This window comes from Mytilus edulis, chromosome 12, assembly GCF_963676685.1.
Source record: "Mytilus edulis chromosome 12, xbMytEdul2.2, whole genome shotgun sequence".
In the NCBI taxonomy this organism is placed as follows: domain Eukaryota; kingdom Metazoa; phylum Mollusca; class Bivalvia; order Mytilida; family Mytilidae; genus Mytilus; species Mytilus edulis.
The window spans coordinates 34,438,078-34,460,106 of record NC_092355.1 but is presented as its reverse complement, the minus strand read 5'-3'; the positions used below and the strand labels follow the sequence as shown (position 1 = coordinate 34,460,106).

Here is a 22,029-nt window from a genome sequence, read left to right as displayed (position 1 = left end):
ACTTCATATGTACATTAAATACAGTCAGTACCAAAAAGCCTCAATAATTTCTTTTGTACCATGAGTAATAACAACTTTGTCTGTATCATTAAGGCATACTAACTTCGTCAGGCCTATTAGTCATATCAACTTCGTCTGTACCATAAATTCGCACTAATTTCGCCCATACTATAAAGTCATACTAACATCGTATATACTATAAAGCCATGGAAACTTCTAAAATAACGAAGTACAAATGTGTGAGTTTTGTGATTCATTTGAATAACAATGCAGGGATTATAGATATAAAAAGATGTGGTATGAGTACCAATGAGACAACTCTCTATCAAAGTCACAATTTGTCAAAGTAAACCATTATAGGTCAAAGTACAAGCTTCAACACGGAAATGTTTCACACCGAACAGCAAGCTATAAAGATATAAAAAACGAGAAACGAAAAACACTTTTGAACCACATCTACAAACGACAAAAAAACTGACCATCAGGTTCCTGACTTAAGACAAGTACAAGCAAACGAAGTGGGTTTATACATTTTGATATGTATTAACCTTTACCCTTACCTGAAACAATAGTGTAACATCACAGCATAAAAGACACAGTGACACTAAACGTTTTTAATTTAAAATCTCGCGATTAACACATCAAATACTTAAACAAAGTTTTCGAGTATTATAAAGAATTACTGCATTCACGATAAAGTTATTTCCACAGCCAATATATGTTCGTTTAAACCACAAAGCAATAACAACTTCGTCTGTAACATAAACTTGTATCAACTTTGTCTGTACCATCAACCATTACTTATTTCGTCTGTACCATAAAACAGACACTTATTTCGTCAATACCGTACCATTAATCAATTCAAGAAAAACTTTCCACAAATATGCATTAAACATGGTTCTTCGTATTCGTGGCATGAAAATCTTTTAAGGCAAGGAATTGATTTATTCCCTTTTATCGGTAATAATAAAAAAAAATATACAAATTATTATTTATTTTTTTTATTTTATTTTTCTAAAGATGTCATCACCTTGTAGTTTTTGTATCCATTTATATCCCTTTTGTTTCATAAAAGAGAGTATTTCATTACGATGTTGGTCTGTTTCTATCGTAAACACATCAATATTTATGTCTTCCCATTCAATTGAATTTAATATGTGCATTTCTGCACCTTCTACATCCAGAGAAAAGTAATCGATAGAATTACGCCCTACGGTTCTCATTAGCTGTCGAAACGTAAGACAATCCACTTTAACCGTCTCACTGGCATGAGCCCAGTTTTTGTGTTTACCATAGGTAATTTTATCCCTGACTATACGTTTGCGATGCCTTTCTGTTAGTGTTTCCTTAGCACTAGTAATTCCACCAGCTAACACAAATGACATTGATGGCAGACTTTTACTTACGCATGCGTTCACCATATAGCACTTCCGGTCTTTTTTAAACATTATATCATACGTATAAGGATTGGCTTCGACAAGCAAGCCATTCCAATTTCGTATTTTTTCAAAAAATAAAGTATTTGAAAAGCTTTCACCATCATAACCTCCAATTTCTAAAAAGAATCCATATTGTTTTTGATCAAACAACTTGTCAAGGAATTGGTCCTGTCCATATTGTGACCAGCTTGTCACATTTTTTCTGACTCCTGTTGGATGTTCAAGTTTATAACTTCCTTTACCTTTAATCATAACTTTTGTTTTCAGGGATATTTCTTCGTTTGTGAGGGCCGACTCTTTTCTTTCTGCGATATGAATAAAATCAAAAGCATACATCTCTTTGGTTTTTTCGTTCGACGTGTGTTTCCATTTATTTGGAAAATCAAAAAAAAGGAAATGGAAAATAGTAAAAGCAGCAAAAAGAACAATCATAAGGCAGCCTTTCGAACTGGATTTCATCTTCCTTTCTTTCCTGTTTATCATATAGCCAATAACAAAACTCTACAAAATAAGAAACAGTCATTATGCATGTCGTTGTATTTAGGGCAGTAGAGTCTTGTGAAATTTCGTATTTTAATTAAAATGAGGGGTGAAAGATACCAGATGGACAATCAAACCCATAGATCGAAAATAAACTGACAAAGACATGGCTAAAAAAGAAAAAGACAAACCGACAGCAAACAATAGTACACAAAAAATATAGAAAACTAAAGATAGTTTAGGATTTTCATTCCGCATAGATGTGGTTGTATATATATATAGGAACTACTGTTAAATGGCTTAATCTTATTTTGGATAATAGTGGATCGTTTCATGAATGAACATTCTCCTACATGTTTACAGGGAACTCCAAGCAAACTTTATTATTATTAATTTATTGATGTAGAACATGCATTATTTCAACACTATTATATTTGTTAATAACTGTTTGTTTTTAAATGAAGTTTGTTCAACATGTGAATCACACTTAACATTGATATAAGATGTGATTTCCGGAAATGGTGTACAATAGTTTTGCATTAAGGATGGTTGCTTGTCATGTTTTGGATTTTTTGTCAGATTTTCGAAATCCTCTGGTTTTATCCATTTAAATGCCTTAAAAAAATGTCCATGGACCCCCATTTTTCTTTTTATAAATCTTTTACAAGTATAATTAAAAGCCTTTTGTAAAATTCTTATAAAATCTTATTTATCTTTTGATAGTTTTTGAGAACTAAAACTTGTCAAAAATAAAGCTATGAAAAATCAAGAGAGAACATTTTCTCGCCAAAATTCCAATGGCAATTATCTCGAAAACAAGCATATTGACCCCTACATATTTTTTGCTTTTTTTAACCGCAACACGCTGTCACAAATAGAAACTGGGTGTTTCTTGTGACTGGGTTATGTGTTCGCCTTGATCTACATCTTGTAATAAAAGAAGATTCTGCATTGTTAGCGCGATGTAAAATTCATTGGAATTGTCAATGAGAATTGGATAGTTACCACTGTTTTTTTTTATCATGGGAAAAGTAAATTTGTAAATTATGGTGTCTTTTTTTTCCCTTTTATGATGATGAATATGACAAAATATATAAGGGAAATCAAAATTATTTGTATGAATGACAAATATCCGATACATTAATGCTCACGTACATGTATATAATACATATGTTTTACAATATTTTCTTTACCTTTCTGTGGTTTAATTTACTGTTGTACTGTTTATTGTTTAGGTGAAAGATCTATCGCAGTTCATCCATGTATTTTTCGAAAGTCTATCACTATTTTAAGCTGTTTGGGTAAACTTTTCACTTCAGTTCTCAATCTTAGAGTAAGTTCATTTTTAGAGAACTTTTTATTACTGAAAGAAAACCAGTTTGGATTTAGAAAAAGTAATCTACTACCGATAGCATTTTTGTACTTCATTTATTATTTGAACTGTTAAGAAATAAGAAGAAAAAACTGTATTGTGCCTTTATAGATTTTGCAAAGGCCTTTGAAACTGTTTGGCATGCAGGACTTTGGTCAAAATTGATTAAATACTCGGTGAATGGTAAAATGTATTTATAATACTATTACAAATATGTACAGCAACATAAAATCTAGAATTTTTTATAGTAATGAATTTTCAGATTTTTTCCCGTGTAATGTTTGTGTTAGGCAAGGGGAAAATTTATCCCCTTTACTTTTTTCTTTATATGTTAATGATTTGGAAGATTTTCTAAGAAACAAGAACATAGATGGTTTGAAAACTCTATCAGATGAATTAGAAACCGAACTTGATTGTTATCTTAAACTTTTTGTAACATTATATGCAGATGATACAGTTTTGTTATCAGAGTCGCAAGTTGACTTACAAAAGCAACTGGATACTTTATCGGAATATTGTGAAGTGTGGAAATTGAAAGTGAATGTACAAAAAAGTAAAATTGTAATTTTTTCTAAAGGGAGACTACCTAATAATGTTAAGTTTAATTATAACGATATTGTACTAGAAATTGTTTTAGAGGAGAAGATTTTTGTAAAAGATTACTAAGATTTACGAAAAATGGTTAAAAATTGACTATAAAGGGCAATAACTCCTAAAGGGGTCAACTGACCATTTCGGTCATGTTTTACTTATTTGTAAATCTTACTTTGCTGAACATTATTACAGTTTATCTCTATCTATAATAATATTCAATATTTTAACCAAAAACAGTAAAATTTCCTTAAAATTACCAATTTAGGGGCAGCAACCCAATAACGGGTTGTCCGATTCATCTTTTAAAGAGCCAGTCTGTGATAAAACCATGCAAAATGGTCCAAATCCAAAATATTCCAATCAGACTAATATTTTGTATTTTAGATAACTTATATGTAATAACTATTTGTGCAAAATATTTTGAAAAAATATTCAGCCATTATTTGTGTATGCCAAACATTCGATAATTGTCTATTTCTGTACTGACAATTGGCCATTTCAAGCCTATTTTAGGGTATTTTGACCTGGTTTTTTGTTTTTGTTTTATAGAAATAATACAGCTTAATGATAGCAAATATCTTAACTAACAACTTAAAATGAAAGGAAATTATGATAATTCAAAAAGTTGTGAGATTTTTCAATACCCCTACTAACAGGTTGAAATTGCATGGTTTTGAAAAAGTGCCGATTCAGCAAAATTTTTATATTTTTAAAGGCTTGAATCTTGTAAGATCATGTTTTATTTTCAATAAAATATAATATTTCATGAAGCTTATATATTTATCTACAAAATGCAAGAAAATGGTGCTCGGCAAATGATACCTTCTTATGAGAAAATAATAATTAAAGATAGGCGTGATGGCCATTTTGCCGATTTTTTTATTTTTTTATCTGTTTCATTAGAAACTTTTTAAAAGTATGTAATAGTCAAAATATAAGAAAAATATTGACTGAACTAATGTTTACTGGTTATATTTATTGAATAAACCAAGTTTAACTTAGTTTAAATTATAAAATATACTAAAGGAGTAAACCCGGGAAAACCGCTTTTTTGCATTTTTTGCCCCTAAACTGAGCATTTTTACCATATGTTAAAATCTTAACTTATTCAAAAGTAAATTACTTTTATTTAGTAACTTAAAAATGGGCTGTTTTATTTACAATACTATGCACACTCATCAGGTAATATCATCATGAGTTCTTCATAATTTTAGCATTTTATAATAGTCTAGTTTTTAGATGCTTTTTGTCTAAATTCAAAGTGGCCACAATTGAGTTCACTTAAATTTTTAAAACATGTTGTATTTGATAATGATTCATAAAACTGTTTAACATATAAAAGATAGAGACTCTGACAACATGAATGCAACCCCTTTCAATTTAGACAAAAATACTATCATAAAAGTTCTAAAAATTCTAAGCACGTCTCCTTCAGATGAAATCGGGGTATTTTCTTTTCTAAAATAGTATGAAAATGTAGACAAAATTGCACTATATTTTGTATACTGTGATAAAGCTTTATGTCAAATATAAAGAGACTACTCCTAGTAGTTCCTGATAAAACTGGAACTAAAATTTTGTGACGCTGACATGAACCAGTTAGTTATCCCTATGTCAATTCTGGGAGAACAGTGGACATAACAGTAATGTTAAGTTTCCTCCTAGAATGTAATCTCTAGCAATTTGAGGCCTTGGAATAAGACATGTAAAATACAGATGGCCTATTCCTACCAGCTGAGACAAACACAAATATTTCAAATGCAATAAAATTCCATAACCACATGTAACCAGATACTCCGCAGGGTGCAGCTTTATACGACCGCAGAGGTCGAACCCTGAACAGTTGGGGCAAGTATTGACACAACATTTAAACTTGGTATAGCTCTGAATTTGTATTGTGATTAAATAGTTGACACAACAGAATGAGTGTGGTCTAAGAACTTAAACTTAAAAACTTAAAAAAAATAATTAATTTGACATTTACCTATTATGGTCCAATATCCAAAATCTAAATACATGGTTAGATTCAGCATATCATAGAACCCCAAGAATTCAATTTTTGATGCAATCAAATAATGTTCAATTTTAGACCTCATTAGACTTCAATGTGGACCAATTTGATAACCGGGCCCAAATATTGAAAATCTAAATACATGGTTAGATTCAGCATATTGAAGAACCCCATTTATTCAATTTTGTTGAAATCAAAGTTTAATTTTGGACCCCAATTTGGACCAACTTGAAAACTGGGCCCATAATAAAAAATCTTTGTACATTTTTAGATTCGGCATATCAATAATTAATGGACCATTTGGACCTTAATGTAAACCAATTTGAAAACAAGACCAAAAATTAAGAATCTAAATTCACTGTTAGATTTGGCATATCAAAGAACCCCAATAATTCATTTTTTGATGAAATCAAACAGTTAAATTTTGGACACTTTTTGGCCCCTGATTCCTAAACTGTTGGGACCAAAACTCCCAAAATCAATCCCAACCTTTCTTTTATGGTCATTAACCTTGTGTTTAAATTTCATAGATTTCTATTTACTTATACTAAAGTTATAGTGCGAAAACAAAATATCTTTGGATGACGATGACTACGGCAACGTCATACCAATATACGACCAAAATTTTTCATTTTTTGCGGTTGTATAAAAACAAATATGCACAGATAAATGGTTAAACTGTTGAGCAGACAACCCGGCCACGTCCACTTGTATTTTTGTCCATCTGATGAGTTAAGCCTTTTTCAACTGATTTTTGTAATTCGTTCTTATGTTTTACTGTTATACCACTGTCCTAGGTTAGGGGGAGGGTTGGGATCCCCCGCTAACACGTTTAACCCCGCTACATTATTTATGTATGTTCCTGTCCCAAGTCAGGAGCCTGTAATTCAGTGCTAGTCGTTTGTTTATGTGTAACAGATTTGTTTTTCATTCATTTTTTATATACATAAGGCCTTTAGTTTTCTCATTTGAATTGTTTTACATTGTCTTATCGGGGCCTTTTATAGCTGACTATGCGGTATGGGCTTTGCTCATTGTTTAAGGCCGTACGGTGACCTTTAGTTGTTAATGTCTACATGTCAATTTGGTCTCTTGTGGTCAGTTGTCTCCTTGGCAATCTTACCACATCTTCTTTTTTATATTGTCATTAAAATGGTAAGATTTTACTGTTTATATACATGTAATATTATGGTGGTCTACCGTAAAGAAAAACGTGCAAAATGGTCTAAATACAAGTTTTTAGTCATGAATGAACATGATGAAGGTATTAGCAAAACAAAGTAAAAGTTTGATAGATCTGAAAAAATTTAACATAATAAAGTCATCAATATCTATTTTAACTAAATATTAAACAATTTTGCAGCATCAGATTTTTTTTGAAAAAAAAACAAGCATTCTGTGAGTAATACATGGCAATACACAGTCCCCAACCCGTTACAAATTCATTGTAATGGAACAAAATTTTAACTTGTTCTATAATTTTTCATGGTGTAAACTACATAAAAATATCGAGACAAAATCTTCAAGCAAAACAAAAAAAAAACTTGTTGAATTCTGACTATCTAAGTCAATTTCCTATGTCCAAAGACCACAACTCTGCACACAAATATCAGACTGGAACAAAACTGAATCACTAAATACCAAAGAAAAGGAAAAAACATTCAAAATGTCATTTTGTCTTTAAAAAAATCAGTTATTTCCGTTTGAACAGAAATCTTCTAATGAATAAGTATTTCATCAAAAATTTAATTCTAGAGAAAGGGCTTCAACTGAACAAAGAGAAAAGCTTAAAGCGTGAATAATGAATTTGACCTGTAACTTGTCATGATAAATCAATAAACCAAAATTAATATCAAATCAAAATCTACAGGCACAAAAAGTCTTGATTTGCCGAAATGACAGATAGACAGACTGACAGACAGCCAAACGCAGTGCAAACCTAAGTCCACTTAGACGTTAGCCGTTAGGGGACTTAAAATCAAAATCTCAAAGTATCAACAAACAGGAAAGAGATGTTTTTTGCAGAGGGAACATTCAAGATAATTTTGGAAAAGCTTTCGATTTTTGAAGAAGTAGGGTCACCTCAAATGTCTTTCTTTTATCTTGATTTAATCTGAGATATAAATCAAAAACTTTTATATGGCACATCAGGGCCGTAACTACATTGAGGCAAATGAGGCAAATGCCTCATGCTGGAAATTAAAAAAAAATGAAAAAAATATTGTCTTTATATCAAATTGTTTTCACGGAAAGTGTCTGATGTCGCCCCTGCATTTTTTTTTGTGATCTATGTTTCTATTATACTTTTGGTTTTCGGAGTTGATGGTCTATTTTTTTGTATTTCTGTGTCTCGGGTTTGTCTTTGTTCTTTTATTGTCCTACTTTATGACTATAGTCTGAGTGTTGTTTTTTCATTTGTAAACGTGTGCAATGATGCATATCCACCGATGTCCAGATATTGTGCGGGAAAATATTTAAGGAAATGCTCTCGTTTTTTTATATAGATTAGACCGTTGGTTTTCCCGTTTGAATGGTTTTACACTAGTAATTTTGGGGCCCTTTGTAGCTTTTTGTTCGGTGTGAGCCAAGGCTCCGTGTTAAAGGCTGAACATTGACTTATAATGGTTTACTTTTATAAATTGTTATAACTCAAATTGTTATTTGGATGAAGAGTTGTCTCATTGGCACTCACACCACATCTTCCTATATCTATCTACGATGCTATACTGGACACAGAAAAAATGTCGTTTCTGCATGGATAATTGAACTTGATATCAAAGAATACAAATATTTTTTTTGTCTTTTTTTCCGTTGATTAAGATATTCAATTTTCTATATTAATAATCCATATATCTATCACTTTTGTGCATATCTCACCTAGTTTCGAGACGACTCAGAGAAAATACCGGCAATTTTTCTTAGTATGGATTGTAAAATTGGGTATTTTCTCCGAGTTGTTTAAATCATTCGAAACTTGGTACATTGTATATATAGGTGAGACGTGCACAGAAGTGATAGATATGTATTATAAATAAAGAAAATTTACTATTTTAATCAACAACAAAAAAATTTAAAAAAATATCTGTATCAGCTCCTGTGGATAAAACTACATAGCTGACATGGTTTAAATTAAAGAAAGACCACCAATTTCCCGGTATCAAATCATTTGAAAAAAAACAATGTACTGCCATATGACCTTTTACATTGAAGGGTTAAACTTGCATTAAGTCGTGTTTAGACAGAAAATAAAGGAATATGGAGTAAACGTGCACGGGACCTAATCGCAAACAAAGCCAATGCATAGAAAAAAATACAAATGATCAATGGTTAAAGTTTTTATTCCTGTTCTTCATCTTGATAGTTGCTGGAGGGTCTTGGACTTCAATAATTATAAATACCGTAAAAGAAGGTCAAGATGGTCCCTAGTGTCGACTTAAGCAGTACTAGTACTTAAGGTATAATACTGCACTGTCACTATATTTAAATCTAGTCATAAAAAATCACCAAAGTCAGCACAAGACAAGAGTAGACAGACAGACCCGGTATTAATGATTATGAGAAATAAGATTTTTACTTTATCCTACATATCGGTGTTGCCCCTAAAACCTAAAAGTCTTAAATTACAATAAATCTATGTTTTTGCTTTGAGACCAGAATATTGTCGAAAAAATAGCTAAAGATTATTTGCGTTTCAATGTAAGAAAGAGTCCGTGGAACGCTCAGAATGCATGATTTTGCGTTATTTTTCTCAGAGCTTCTGGGGGCCTTGAGCGGCCCCCAGACCCCTCGCCAATTTTTTTTTCGCCTCGCTACGCTCCGCGAATATGTTTTGCCTCACTATTAATAGAGGCTAGTTACGGCCCTGCACATTATATATGCACATATAAACTTTTTTCGTAGCTGAAAAAAAAATGGCCACATTTTTTACATACGCTCTAATAGACACAGATTTCTAATCTAGACACTCAATGAGTGATTTCCCCTATAATTGGTTGCATTCCAATCAAAAGTTTCAAAGAGGAAGATTTTTTGAAGTACAAGTGTGTTCACATCTCTGTTTCATATAACAAGCTTTTTAAAAGACTGTCATCAATTGAAAGTATGTGAAAAGCAGGTGCTCCGCAGGGCGCAGCTTTATACAAACGCAGTGGTTGGACCCTGAACAGTTGGGGCAAATTAAAGTTGGTCACAATGTTCAAGCTTGATGCTGTCTGAATTTGGATTGTGATTGCATTTTTGACAAAATAAAGTTTTTGTTACAAAATAAATGTGGTCAAAGATCAACAAATCTATAGCACAATACTGTGCAATTGAAGATTTCTTCTTGAAAATTTTCAAAATTTGAAATTTGAAAAATTTTGAAAAAAAAAGAAATCCCTTAAAAAATTGTTTACAAATTCCCCCCCCCCCCCATTTATGGAAACCCCCTTTAAGAAATAACCCTTTAACACAATCCCATCCTTTCCTTTTAATTAAGTATAGAACCTTGTAGTACAATTACAGAGAGATCCATATACTTAAAGTTAAACCCAAGTTATTGTTTGGAAACTAGAAACATGCTTCTTTTTGGCCCTTTTTTGGTCCCTTATTCCTACATATTTTTGACAATTAATCCAAAACTAACTCCCAGCCTCCCCTTTGTTATATGAAGCATTGTGGTACAATTTGAGAGAGATCCATACAATAACACACAAGTTATTGTCTTGAAACTAGAAAAATGCTTGTTTGTTGGCCCCTTTTTGGCCCTTAATTCCTAACTTTGAACCCATGACCCATTTAAATGATCCAAACCTTCTACGTGTGGTTTTAAACATTGTGATACAATATCAGAGCAATTGAAATACTTATACACAAGTTATTATCCTTAAACTATGAAATGCTTGTTTAGGCCCCTTTTGGGCCCTTAATTGATAAACGGTTGGGACTGTCATCCCCAAAATCGATCCAAACCTTTCTTTTGTGGTATTGAACCTTCTGAAAAAAAATCATAAAGATCTATACACTTAAACTAAAGTTATTGTCCGGAATATAAGTCTACTTTGATCAGTTTTAGTTAAAATATTAAGGGGCAAAAACTATTACAATTAGTGCATTTTATAGATATTTGGGAGCATTTTTCACCAATTTCCCAATATGTGCCAGGCTAAATTTTTTTACTTGTCTTAGAACCGATATGCACCTTTAAAAAAATCCTAAAAGTTGAAAAAAATAAATATGATCTTGAGAGAAAACACCTACTGAGTACATGTACTACATGCAAGTTATCTAATACATCTGTTGCACGAACCTCTCTGGCAACCTGCCAAAAGGTAAAAAAAATGTCAAAATGCATTTTTTCTTTTTTTTTATAATGTTCTTTGCAAAATATAACAAGATAATGCTATATTTAAGAGATATATCAATTATCCAGACCTTTAAAAAGTACCTAAATATGGTGATTTTTTTTGCATTTTTTTTTTAATAATTCACAAATATGCAAATAAGGCTGTTAAATGAAAAATAGTGTGAATTTACAAATTTTTTTTTATCTTAACTCCTAAATACCCAAAGATTTTGGAAATATATATAATGTTGCTCAGTTATAACTACCAATTTGGACGAAATTTGAGATTTTGCATGGTTTCATGGCAGACTGGCTCTTAAAATTTCAGGGCAGATAGATCTTGACCTGATAAACAATTTTACCCAATGTCATATTTGCTCTAAATGCTTTGGTTTTTCAGTTATAAGCCAAAAACTGCATTTTACCCCTATGTTCTATTTTTAGCCATGGCGGCCATCTTGGTTGGTTGGCCGGGTCACCGGACACTTTTTTTAAACTAGATACCCCAATGATGATTGTGGTCAAGTTTGGTTTAATTTGGCCCAGTAGTTTCAGAGGAGAAGATTTTTGTAAAAGTTAACGACGACGGACGACGGACGACGACAGACGACGGACGACGGACGCAAAGCGATGGGAAAAGCTCACTTGGCCCTTTGGAGCAGGTGAGCTAAAAAAGAAGGTATGATTGCCAATGAGATAACTGACCACAAGATACCAAAATGACACAGACATTAACAACTATATAATTGTCTGATAAATTCATAGATCATACGTTGTTGCAGTGAGTCAGGGGAGGCAATCCCCCCACTTCTTGGGAATATTGCAACGTAAAGGGGTTTTCGTGTAATAACATATTTTCCTTACATAATCGGTATCATGACGTTATACCCCGCTAGCTCAGCTTACGTTACAGGGGCGGATCCAGCCATTTTAAAAAGGGGGTGGGTTCTTAACTCAGGACAAAAAAGGGGGAGTCCAACAGAATTTCAATACATTTTTGAACTTCCCCTTTTAGGATAAAACGATGTGTTGAAAAATATCCATTAAAAGTAAACCAATTCAAGGAAGAGTTTGGCTTTAGTGTTATCCAATTGAATAAAATGATATATATATAGATACTACAATTTTAGAGGTGTCCGTTTAATTAAAAATTAAGAGTTGTACACTAGTCGGCTTAAACTAAAATATTTTTCAATCAACGCTCGTGACGTCCCACCTTCCGAGACAAAATTAATATACCCACTCAGACTGGTTCCCACTAGAACCTGATTCCATGACTAGGGAACAAAGTCGGTCCAGTAAAAAAAAACCAACGCATAAATTCCATTCCATTTTAATGTTCGGTCCAACCAGAGCAATGCCTGAAACACAATTTTCAATATCATTGACCAGTTCAAGACCTTAAATAAACCATGCGATAATACAAAATTCTATTTCAGAGTAAGGCACGAACAATTCCGAAGATTGACGACCGTTACTCTAAAATATACCTCTGATTAACCATCTTCTAAATATCGCTATCAAATTGAACCCACTCTCTTTAAAAACCAAATCATAAAATGTCTAGCTAGTGTAAAACTCCCTTTATTTATTTTGAAACGGAAACGTAAATCAAATTTTAGAAATGTTTGACTCTAAAACCGAAAATAAATATCAAATGTAAAGAAAGAAATATTCAAGTCAACAAACATCGGAATACAAAACAAAATGAAATTTAAAGTACAACTTACCAGTATGAAAGTTTTCCCCACTCTAAAGAAACATTATCCAGATGAGGTTTTATTAAATAGCTAAGTCTGGACATTGAGTCTCAAGCACGAGAAAATCGATCCCCGCAAAAAAGTGACCGGACAACTATAATAGTTATATATAATATCTAAAAATAGAAAAAGGGGAATTTACGGTCACAATATTTTATTGTGTATTTAAGAAATAATTCATGAAAGCCATAGATTTGTTGGAAATTTACACATGGCCTGGGCCGTGATATTCGAATTTTATCCTGAGCGTTAGCGAGGAATAAAATTAACAGGTTCAAATACATGTGGATTTACGTGGGAGGTATATTGTAACATCCATTATTATTTTATATCTCTGAGTCTGCGTTAAGTATAGATATATCGAAAATTTTCACACAGTGTTGTGTACAAAGCGAAAGAAGCACGTCATATTAGAAACATATATATATACTAGAACACACCCGTGATATCGCGGGTCCGTGACTGAATTAAAGTATATAACTTTGCGCAAGCCTTGTCTTAGTATCAGTACTGTCATCTGATATAAAAGTCATGCCGATTATAAGATACACAATTTTCTCTGCTTTCAAATCTTTCTATTTGAACCCGTCGAACTGGAACTTATCATGAGTTATTGGTAATATTAAATATTTGGAAAACAAAAGGTCCTGGAATGGAGTATTTTTTAAACAACAGCATTGTCCTATATTAGTTATAAATAAAGTTGAATTCTTTGATTCGCTGTTTTACGTCATGCCCGCTAACAAATTGAAACTTATTTTTTGTCCAGATTTTTAGTATTCGTATTGTTATCTTAGAAAGTCTTATTGATTAGAACACACCCGTGATATCACGGGTCCGTGACTGAATTAAAGTATATAACTATGTGCAAGCCTTATTTTAGTATTAGTATTGTCATCTGATAAAGTCATGCCGATTATAAGATACACAGTTTTTCTCTGCTTTCAAGTCTTTCTGTTTGAACCCGTCGAACTGAAACAATAATATTAATTATTTGGAAAACAAAAGGTCCTGGAATGGAGTATTTTTTAATCAACAGCATTGTCCTATATAAGTTATAAATAAAGTTGAATTCTTTGCTTCGCTGTTTTACGTCATGCCCACTAACAAATTGAAAACTACCTATACGCCTTATTTTTAGTCCAGATTTTTAGTATTCGTATTGTTATCTTAGAAAGTCTTATTGATTAAAATACTACAATAGGTAACAATTTGACAATTTAGTAGTGTCAACCCTGTGGTTATGACCCGTGTATATAGCATATTAATCCCGAATACAACGTTTGGTGGTGCGCCTGTCAGATGCGGAACGTACAGATAAGGTAATAGGTAACAGGTGAATATACTATTGGTATCGGTAGCGGACTCGACCCGGAACTTGTTAATTATTGGCGATATTAATTACGTGGAAAACAAAAGGGCCTGGAGTGGTGTAATTTTTAATCTACACCTTTGTACTATATTAGTTATATATAAAGTTGAATTCTGCGATTCGTCGTTTTTACGTGATGACGGCTAACAAATTGGACCTCGTAATTTTAGTATTATAGATACAATATTAGGTCAATGAAAGAGGCTGAGAAACTGGGGAAGGCATGCGCGTAGCTACGTTTACGTCAAAACGCCCGGGCGTACACTTGAATTTTGAAAATAAAACAAATAATCGACATAGAATACGAAAAACTGGTCAAAAGCACATGAGCCTTGTGCTTCTTTTTTCAATGGATTGTAATTTTGAATAAAAAGGGACTAAATTTACTCAAATAGATCATTTAACATATTTGTTCGAATCTTTTGTAAAAGTCTGAATCTACTATGAATTCTACGTACTTTTCTTATAATTAAAGCAATTCACTATCTGCTCAGATTCGATATGTTGTTTGTATTTTTGTCGAGCCTGTGATTTATGTCCCAAAAGCGAGAAAAAGCGGCGTCAATATTTATGTTCCGAATGTGGATAAAGTCTTTTGAATGACTCTCCGTGAAATTTTACGAGAGTTGGACAGAAACTGTTTATGATCAAAAGAGTATTCAGAGCAATAATATAAATAATGCAAGTATACCTATTTTCCCGCATTTTAAGGACAAAATGTATTTCTTAATGTAATTAATAAGTGGTCGCAGTTTGGGCTTTTTACATTTTGTTATTTCTCAATTACATTAACTACTTGTCGAACCTTCATCGAATTTTATGAAAATGCCGAAGAAGCTTTTTCTATGACTGATGTCTATAGCTAAAATTTTGAAATCATTTGTTTTCGTTCATTTTTCTGTTTTTTTCTGAATTAATTGTTTTACATGCTCAATTTATAAACCTTCATAGATTGTCGTGAAATATTCCAGATCAAGAAAACAATATAAAAAAAAAATTTTGATTTTTTAAATCCCTTTAAATGATAAATTGATTCACTTTTTGTGGGAAGAAATCCTAGATGTTCCAGAACTTTTTTTATATTGCACCTCTTAGAATTTATTTTTTTAGTGTTCATTAAAAGGTGCTTTTGTCGATTGTATGCTCACTCACGGCACCCTTTAAACTTATTTAAAAGTAATATTGGTTTGGACGTTTTCTCTAAAACCAATGACCATTAGGCTAGCTTCCAGTTTAACACGATGAATAAGTTAACATATTACAAAATTTAACCAAAACAAATTAACCATTTAGATTCAAAAGTACTAGAACACACCCGCGAAATCGCGGGCATTCAGAGTGTGGTTGAATGTATGTTAACTGTTGTAGGAAGAATTTTGGAAAATTTAAGGAAAGGTATCAAAAGTCATAGGTGCTTGGGGATAGGACAATTGTTATTGTCCCCCTCCTCCTTTTTTTTCAAACTTTCCAAATTTTTTGTTTTCTGTTAATTTCAAAACGGACAAACATTTAGTATATATTATGAACATGCAATACTATAAATAAAGGGTATTTGCTCTTTATTATCAATTGTCAATTTATAAATCAATAATTTTTTGTAAAAGATTTTATGACTGGATAACTTCAGAAAAGAAATCAAGTCATAGGCGCTTTAGGACAGGACAATTGTTTTTCTTGCCCGTCTTCTCCTTCTCTCCAATGTTCCCATTTTTTTATTTATCGATTTTACTAACACAGTAATAATTTTAGCGCTCATCTGTATATTATGTTCATTAATATCTATAAAAGGAGTCTCTGACTCATTAGGGGGGAGGGGGCTTCGATCCCGGATCCCACTTACACTATGTACGTAAGCCATTCTCATTTTTTGTAATTTCCCATGTCCCGCTAGACTTCATTTACCGTTTTCATGGCACAATAATTTGACTTTCACGTGTTTGGCTGTAACTGCAGTGGATAGTTGAACTTGAACATGATAGCAGATAGCAAATACACTTTAATCGTAGCATATGTATGTTCACTGTAAACAGTAAACGCAAACCGGAAGTCTAGTCTGACTTAAAATTTTGTCCAATGACGGAAACAATATCCGGATGCCTTTTTTCTTGTTTTTCCACCAAAATAGCTCAATCTGAATAATCTTAAGAATGGATGACAAATGCGACTATGCACTGTACCTATAGGACACAGACGCATGATGATTTATTTATTGTGGAAAGAAAGAAGCGACAAACAAAATGAGGTCTTCTCGTTTAGTAGTATGATCTAGTATAAATGTTGCTATCAATGATTTTTACTGACAGGAATCATTATGGTATCTCATTCTCGATAGCTTTCGGGGGGGGGGGGGCTTAGTACCTTTTGAACCCACTACCAGCAGGTCCATTGAGCGGTTGGCATCCCTCATATACCTCGCCAAGGTTCGGGCGTACACGTGAAAATGACCCACTTACGCCACTGCTTATCTTCTTATCAATTTGTCATGATTTGACACATATATTAACCTGGTCGCATTTATCATATGTACTGCGTTTAAATGGTATGACTACTACCTTAAAGCAAAATGTTATGCAAATATGAAATATCCATACATGGGTCTGACAAATGGATTAACGAACGGATGGACGGACGGAATCACAAACCAGAACATCACTCCCTATGCTAGCTACACAAGTATCTTATGATCGATGGTCTACAGATCTTATCGTCTAATCGGAGACTCCTTTATAAATAATGCATTTTCTGAGTAAACCTCAACTTTCGGCTGTTTTATGAAACTACAACAATTCAATGTGTACCATAAGGCCTCAACTTCGTCTGTATAATAAAATTTCAACAATTTCGACTCTTTAGTAAAGCAAAATAACTTTGTCCGTACAACAAAGTCACAACAGTTTCGCATGCACCCTACGTCAAAACACATACATCATGGATGGGGCCGTTGGTTTTCTCGTTTGAATTGTTTTACATTGTCTTATCGGGGCCTATTATAGCCGACTATGCGGTATGGGCTTTGCTCATTGTTGAAGGCCGTACAGTGACCTATAGTTGTTAATGTCTGTGTCATTTTGGTCTTTTGTGGATAGCTGTCTCATTGGCAATCATACCACATCTTCTTTTTTATATCAAAAAGCTACAACTTCGTTTGTACCTTAAAGCTACATCTGAATTATCAAGTCAAATCAACTTTGTCAGTACCTTCAAACCACAACAACTACGACTGTATCGTAAAGCAAAAACAGCTTTAACTTTACCTGTATCATAAAGCCATATCAACTTGGTCTTTACAATAAAGTCACAACAACTTCGTTTGTATCATAAAGCCATACCAACTTGGTCTGTATCATAAAGTCACAACAATTTTGACTGTACCGTAAAGCCATATCAACTTGATCTATACAATAAATCAACACAACCTGTTCTGTATCATAAAGCCATATCAACTTGGTCTGGTCCATTAAGTTGCAACAACATCGTCTGTATCATAAAGTCACGACAATCCTGACTGTACTATAAAGTCACGACAACTTTGTCTGTATCGTAAAGTCACAACTTTGTACCAAAAAGTCACACAACAACTTCGTCTGGTCCATTAAGTTGCAACAACATCGTCTGTATCATAAAGTCACAACAACTTCGTCTGTATCATAAAGTCACAACAACTTCGTCTGTATCAAAAAGTCACAACAACTTCGTCTGGTCAATTAAGTTGCAACAATATCGTATGTATCATAAAGTCACAACAACTTCGTCTGTATCATAAAGTCACAACAACTTCGTCGGTACCAAAAAGTCACAACAACATCGTCTGAATCATAAAGTCACAACAACTTCGTCTGTATCATAAAGTTACACCAACTTCGTCTGTATCATAAAGTCACAACAACTTCGTCGGTACCAAGAAGTCACAACAACATCGTCTGAATCATAAAGTCACAACAACTTCGTCTGTATCATAAAATTACACCAACTTCGTCTGTATCATAAAGTCACAACAACTTCGTCTGTATCATAAAGTTGCAACAACATCGTCTGTATCATAAAGTCACAACAACTTCGTCTGTATCATAAAGTTGCAACAACATCGTCTGTATCATAAAGTCACAACAACTTCGTCTGTATCATAAAGTCACAACAACTTCGTCTGTATCATAAAGTTACACCAACTTCGTCTGTATCATAAAGTTACACCAACTTCGTCTGTATCATAAAGTCACAACAACTTCGTCTGTATCATAAAGTCACAACAACTTCGTCTGTATTATAAAGTTACAACAACTTCGTCTGAATCGTAAAGTCACAACAATTTCGTCGGTATCATAAAATTACACCAACTTCGTCTGTATCATAAAGTCACAACAACTTCGTCTGTATCAAAAAGTCACAACAACTTCGTCTGGTCCATTAAGTTGCAACAACATCGTCTGTATCATAAAGTCACAACAACTTCGTCTGTATCATAAAGTTGCAACAATATCGTCTGTATCATAAAGTCACAACAACTTCGTCTGTATCATAAAGTCACAACAACTTCGTCGGTACCAAAAAGTCACAACAACATCGTCTGTATCATAAAGTCACAACAACTTCGTCTGTATCATAAAGTTACACCAACTTCGTCTGTATCATAAAGTCACAACAACTTCGTCGGTACCAAGAAGTCACAACAACATCGTCTGAATCATAAAGTCACAACAACTTCGTCTGTATCATAAAGTTACACCAACTTCGTCTGTATCATAAAGTCACAACAACTTCGTCTGTATCATAAAGTTGCAACAACATCGTCTGTATCATAAAGTCACAACAACTTCGTCTGTATCATAAAGTTGCAACAACATCGTCTGTATCATAAAGTCACAACAACTTCGTCTGTATCATAAAGTCACAACAACTTCGTCGGTACCAAAAAGTCACAACAACATCGTCTGAATCATAAAGTCACAACAACTTCGTCTGTATCATAAAGTTACACCAACTTCGTCTGTATCATAAAGTCACAACAACTTCGTCGGTACCAAGAAGTCACAACAACATCGTCTGAATCATAAAGTCACAACAACTTCGTCTGTATCATAAAGTTACACCAACTTCGTCTGTATCATAAAGTCACAACAACTTCGTCTGTATCATAAAGTTGCAACAACATCGTCTGTATCATAAAGTCACAACAACTTCGTCTGTATCATAAAGTTGCAACAACATCGTCTGTATCATAAAGTCACAACAACTTCGTCTGTAGCATAAAGTCACAACAACTTCGTCTGTATCATAAAGTTACACCAACTTCGTCTGTATCATAAAGTTACACCAACTTCGTCTGTATCATAAAGTCACAACAACTTCGTCTGTATCATAAAGTCACAACAACTTCGTCTGTATTATAAAGTTACACCAACTTCGTCTGAATCATAAAGTCACAACAATTTCGTCGGTATCATAAAATTACACCAACTTCGTCTGTATCATAAAGTCACAACAACTTCGTCTGTATCAAAAAGTCACAACAACTTCGTCTGGTCCATTAAGTTGCAACAACATCGTCTGTATCATAAAGTCACAACAACTTTGACTGTATCATATCATAAAGCCATATCAACTTGGTCTGTAATATAAAGTCATTTCAACTTGGTCTGTATCATAAAGTCACAACAACTTTGATTGTATCATATCATAAAACCATATCAACTTGGTCTGTATTATAAAACCATATCAACTTGGTCTGTGTTATGAAGCCATATCAAAAATGCAACTTCGCCTGTACAATAAAGTCATGACAATCCTGACTGTACTATAAAGTCACGAACACTTTGTCTGTAACGAAAAGTCACAACAACTTATTACCAAAAAGTCACACAACAACTTCGTCTGGTCCATTAAGTTGCAACAACATCGTCTGTATCATAAAGTCACAACAACTTCGTCTGTATCATAAAGTCACAACAACTTCGTCTGTATCATAAATTTACACCAACTTCGTCTGTGTCATAAAGTCACAACAACTTGGTCTATATCATAAAGTCACAACAATTTTGACTGTACCGTAAAGCCATATCAACTTGGTCTCTATCAAAAAGTCACAACACGGTTGTCTGTATCATAAAGCCATATCAACTTCGTCTTTTTCATAAAGTCACAACATCTTTGTCTTCATCATAAAACCATACCAACTTGGTCTATACCATAAACCGCCACAACTTTGCCTGTGTCACTAAGCCATATCAACTAAGTCTATAGTATTAAGTCACAACAACTTGTTTTGTATCATAAACCCATATCAACTTGGTCTATACAATAAATCACAACTTCTTTGACTGTATCATCAAGCCAAAACAGCTTTAACTGTAACTGTGTTAGAAAGCCATATCAACTTCGTCTGTATCATTCAGTCGCAAAAACTTTGACTGTCATACAGGCATATCACCAAGGTATGTATCATAAAGCCATTTCAACTTGGTATGTATCATAAAGTCACAACAACTTTGACTGTATCATATCATAAAGCCATATCAACTTGGTCTGTATTATAAAGTCATATCAACTTGGTCTGTATCATAAAGTCACAACAACTTTGACTGTATCATATCATAAAGCCATATCAACTTGGTCTGTATTATAAAACCATATCAATTTGGTCTGTGTTATAAAGCCATATCAAACATGCAACTTCACCTGTACAATAAAGTCATGACAATCCTGACTGTACTATAAAGTCACGACAACTTTGTCTGTATCGTAAAGTCACAACTTTGTACCAAAAAGTCACACAACAACTTCGTCTGGTCCATTAAGTTGCAACAACATCGTCTGTATCATAAAGTCACAACAACTTCGTCTGTATCATAAAGTCACAACAACTTCCTCTGTATCATAAAGTCACAACAACTTCCTCTGTATCATAAAGTCACAACAACTTCGTCTGTATCAAAAAGTCACAAAAACTTCGTCTGGTCAATTAAGTTGCAACAATATCGTCTGTATCATAAAGTCACAACAACTTCGTCTGTATCATAAAGTCACAACAACTTTGTCGGTACCAAAAAGTCACAACAACATCGTCTGAATCATAAAGTCACAACAACTTCGTCTGTATCATAAAGTTACACCAACTTCGTCTGTATCATAAAGTCACAACAACTTCGTCGGTACCAAGAAGTCACAACAACATCGTCTGAATCATAAAGTCACAACAACTTCGTCTGTATCATAAAGTTACACCAACTTCGTCTGTATCATAAAGTCACAACAACTTCGTCTGTATCATAAAGTTGCAACAACATCGTCTGTATCATAAAGTCACAACAACTTCGTCTGTATCATAAAGTCACAACAACTTCGTCTGTATTATAAAGTTACACCAACTTCGTCTGAATCATAAAGTCACAACAATTTCGTCGGTATCATAAAGTTACACCAACTTCGTCTGTATCATAAAGTCACAACAACTTCGTCTGTATCAAAAAGTCACAACAACTTCGTCTGGTCCATTAAGTTGCAACAACATCGTCTGTATCATAAAGTCAGAACAACTTCGTCTGTATTATAAAGTTACACCAACTTCGTCTGAATCATAAAGTCACAACAATTTCGTCGGTATCATAAAATTACACCAACTTCGTCTGTATCATAAAGTCACAACAACTTCGTCTGTATCAAAAAGTCACAACAACTTCGTCTG

The 22,029-nt window shown here is 33.3% G+C and overlaps 2 protein-coding genes across 3 annotated transcripts in view; both read right to left on the bottom strand.

Annotated features, from left to right (window-relative positions):
- Nucleotides 1-22,029, bottom strand: part of LOC139498343 (trafficking protein particle complex subunit 9-like) — a 302,312-nt gene that overhangs the window by 132,302 nt on the left and 147,981 nt on the right. The gene's annotated exons all lie outside the window — the stretch shown is intronic.
- Nucleotides 600-22,029, bottom strand: part of LOC139498312 (uncharacterized) — a 35,381-nt gene continuing 13,951 nt past the window's right edge. The window contains exons 1-2 of one of the 2 annotated variants that reach the window (XR_011657880.1): nucleotides 12,950-13,033; nucleotides 600-1,940 (exon numbers count right to left, since the gene is read on the bottom strand). The gene's annotated coding sequence lies outside the window, so the exon portion shown is untranslated. Of the gene's footprint in view, nucleotides 1,941-12,949; nucleotides 13,034-22,029 lie in introns of those variants that run through there. The other variant, XR_011657881.1, reaches the window with a different exon arrangement.